The following is a 4,244-nucleotide window of genomic DNA, read 5'->3' as shown; positions in this document are numbered from 1 at the left end:
CATATGAGGAAGTGTAGAATCTGAGATACAGGAAAGGGGCGTGGTGTCTTTAACCAGCAACACCTTCATCTGACATGACTTGCTGCCAACACAGCAAACAACCAATCACATGGCTCAAATTAAGGACCAGTACGCCAACAAACACGCGATCACAATGGGCATTTCATGTGTTTGTATGTTTTCGGTGTGTGTGTTTGGGGTGTTTGTATGTTTCGGTGTGTGTGTTTGGGGTGTTTGTATGTTTCGGTGTGTGTGTTTGGGGTGTTTGTATGTTTCGGTGTGTGTGTTTGGGGTGTTTGTGTGTTTCGGTGTGTGTGTTTGGGGTGTTTGTATGTTTCGGTGTGTGTGTTTGAGGTGTTTGTATGTACAGGTTTAACAATCATGGTGGTGACCAACACTTCCCATGTTGAAAATATAACAAGGATATTTTCAGCAGAAAATGATTTCTTCAGCCTAGTGGTTAGGTTTAGGGCAAATCATTGGAGTTAGGGTTGAGTTTCAGGTTAGTGTATCTGAAACTTAAAGGAACCTTTGATTAAAATAAGCAAAAATGCCTGTATCAAATGAACTACACAGGTGATGAGCTGTATTTCATGCAATATTATGTAATATGAGAAAACTATTATTTTGTACTAATACAACAGCCCAAACAATATGTTTTTTCCCAAGATGTTTCAAAAAGACAATGTAATCTGCATAAATGTTTGTCTTTCTTGTTATGGAGGAAGGCTGTTCATTCAATGTGTTCTCCAAAATACATCAAATGTATAGGAAAAGGTTTAGTATTGAAATACTTGGGAGGGATACACAAACTACTTGGAGACACGTGTAACAACTATTCTTCTGGGAAATATATTTATATATTCAATAATTTGTCATTTTTGTTGATTCCGTAAATAAAAAGTGCAATTGATTCGACATTGGGAAATTAAAACACCACTCATTACCTGTGTAGTTTATTTTCAACAGCCTTTTGTGGGGGTTTAATGGTTCTAATGAATTTACATCATCAGTTCCCTTCAGGAAATGACCGGTCAGATAAACACATGATTTTAAAGAGGATGGGGGAGGAGAAAGGAGGAACTGAAACGTGAAACGCTGACGGTCATTTTAGATTTTTCCTCTGTCCCTTTGCAGGGCTGTAATATAACTGTAATATAATCTGACAACTGGTCATATAATCGGATAATAATCTAATATGATAGTGGTAATATAATCTGAAAAACAACTGATAATATAATATAATATAAAAGTGATAATAACCTAATAGGATAGTGGTAATATAATCTGACAAACAACTGATAATATAATTGATATAAAAGTGATAATAATCTAATATGAGAGTGGTTATATAATCTGACAAACAACTGGTGATATAATCTGATATCCAACAGATAAAATAATCTACACAACTGGTAATATAATCTGATGTAGAATAGATCATATAATATCATACGCAACTGGTAATATAATCTGAAATATAAACTGTAATGTAATCTGACATAAAACTGCTAATATGGCATTTGCTTTTATTTACTAAGTAGGAAAATAATTCTGGTGGCCTCTGTACATAATGTACACAACCCCCACCATCAACCCCCCCCAGACACACACACTCACACACACACTCACACACACACACACACAAACACACAAAACATGTATCTGAACTGAGTGTTTTTTTGACTTAGTGCCAAAGCTCACACTTCTGTGATGGACAGTAATGCTGTAGCTGACCCTGACATGTTTTGACAAGTGTGTGTGCATGTGTGCGCACGTGTGGGTGCGTGTGCATGTCTGCTATACAGAGCCTGGGCTCAGAGGATGTGAGTGAGCTGGAGGAAAAGCAGGTGGGCACTAACATCCTGTTCTCAGACAAAGAGCACATACACAGCTTACAATGACGAGTGTGAGTGAGGGCTCCTTCAGCGCGTGGCTGCACCCCGGCTCACCACCGAGACGTGGTCGTGGTACCTGACACTGCAGAAGGCCACCTCATAGATGTTTAGGAACGATTTGAAGCTGTAAAAAGTTGTAATGAATAGATGTGCTTCTCCCCAACGTGCTTCTGGTGAAGGCCTAAGGTGTGTGCAGGGGCAGTCAGTGATACCCTTTTCAAAAGCGTGTAAAGGCCTTGTCCTGAAACCCAGTCCTAACTTATGTTCAGCCAAACCGGTCATCTGTTTCACAGACTAGTATCCTGTGGTCTTGATGGCCCCCCTTGTGTGTTTTTCGTGAGATATTTATTAAATATCTTTAATGTCCTTTATTCTGTTCTTTTCTGACAAACTTCTGTATAATTCAGTGACTGCGTGTCATTTCCTGAACTAAAAACCTGACAAGTCAAAATTCCATGAGGTGTGATGCGATTTCACTAATATAACAGGTTAAATGTTGACAACAACGGGCTTTTTAAACCAATTGACTTTTCAGTATTTGCAAATTGCTGACTTCCTCTGTTCATATTACACTCACCTAAAGGATTATTAGGAACACCATACTAATACTGTGTTTGACCCCCTTTCGCCTTCAGAACTGCCTTAATTCTACGTGGCATTGATTCAACAAGGTGCTGAAAGCATTCTTTAGAAATGTTGGCCCATATTGATAGGATAGCATCTTGCAGTTGATGGAGATTTGTGAGATGAACATCCAGGCCACAAAGCTCCCGTTCCACCACATCCCAAAGATGCTCTATTGGGTTGAGATCTGGTGACTGTGGGGGCCATTTCAGTACAGTGAACTCATGGTCAAGTTCAAGAAACCAATTTGAAATGATTCGAGCTTTGTGACATGGTGCATTATCCTGCTGGAAGTAGCCATCAGATGATGGGTACATGGTGGTCATAAAGGGATGGACATGGTCAGAAACAATGCTCAGGTAGGCCGTGGCATTTAAACAATGCCCAATTGGCACTAAGGGGCCTAAAGTGTGCCTAGAAAACATCCCCCACACCATTACACCACCACCAGCAGCCTGCACAGTGGTAACAAGGCATGATGGATCCATGTTCTCATTCTGTTTACGCCAAATTCTGACTCTACCATCTGAATGTCTCAGCAGAAATCGAGACTCATCAGACCAGGCAACATTCTTCCAGTCTTCAACTGTCCAATTTCTTGAGCTCGTGCAAATTGTAGCCTCTTTTTCCTATTTGTAGTGGAGATGAGTGGTACCCGGTGGGGTCCTTTTCTGTTGTAGCCCATCCACCTCAAGGTTGTGCGTGTTGTGACTTCACAAATGCTTTGCTGCATACCTCGGTTGTAATGAGTGGTTATTTCAGTCAAAGTTGCTCTTCTATCAGCTTGAATCAGTCGGCCCATTCTCCTCTGACCTCTAGCATCAACAAGGCATTTTCGCCCCCACAGGACTGCCGCATACTGGATGTTTTTCCCTTTTCACACCATTCTTTGTAAACCCTAGAAATGGTTGTGCGTGAAAATCCCAGTAACTGAGCAGATTGTGAAATACTCAGACCGGCCCGTCTGGCACCAACAACCATGCCACCCTCAAAATTGCTTAAATCACCTTTCTTTCCCATTCTGACATTCAGTTTGGAGTTCAGGAGATTGTCTTGACCAGGACCACACCCCTAAATGCATTGAAGCAACTGCCATGTGATTGGTTGATTAGATAATTGCATTAATGAGAAATTCAACAGGTGTTCCTAATAATCCTTTAGGTGAGTGTAGATGGATATTACATGTAATTAAAGAACTAGCCTTTAATCTGAAAAAAGAACTGTCAATTGACCCTATATGGAGAGTAGACCTAGGGTATTCATCTCTTACCATATGAGGCCCAGAGCCTGCTGGCTTTCTTTTCCACCTCACCATTAATTACACCCACCTGGATTCCCAGGTGTAAATATTTCTCTCAATAGAGGGTAGCAAAGAAAATATAGAGTGGGACTGGCAATGGGTTACAAATCTGACTGCAGTGATTGTTGAAGTTATATCACCTGATAGATATGGAAGTCAAATAAAAGTTTCATTTAAAATATAATATTCTTTTGTAGGTCTGTATGATCTGTGGGAAATATCAGTTTTTTACATGGTAAAACTTTTGGCAGGAGGAAGTGCAGCTCAGTTTCCAAACGATTTTTTGTGAGCAATGTGCACATAGTTTGTGTTCTGTCAAGAGTCATGTCTGCCTATGGTGGCCTCTCTCAATAGAAAGGCCATGTTCAATGAATCTATACATAGTCAGGGTTTTTTCGGGGCGGTCAAAGTATTTAAGAAAT

The sequence above is a fragment of the Esox lucius genome, chromosome 11 (assembly GCF_011004845.1).
Source record: "Esox lucius isolate fEsoLuc1 chromosome 11, fEsoLuc1.pri, whole genome shotgun sequence".
Classification (NCBI taxonomy): Eukaryota; Metazoa; Chordata; class Actinopteri; order Esociformes; family Esocidae; genus Esox; species Esox lucius.
The sequence above is the reverse complement of the archived record's forward strand: the minus strand, read 5'-3'. Positions refer to the sequence as shown.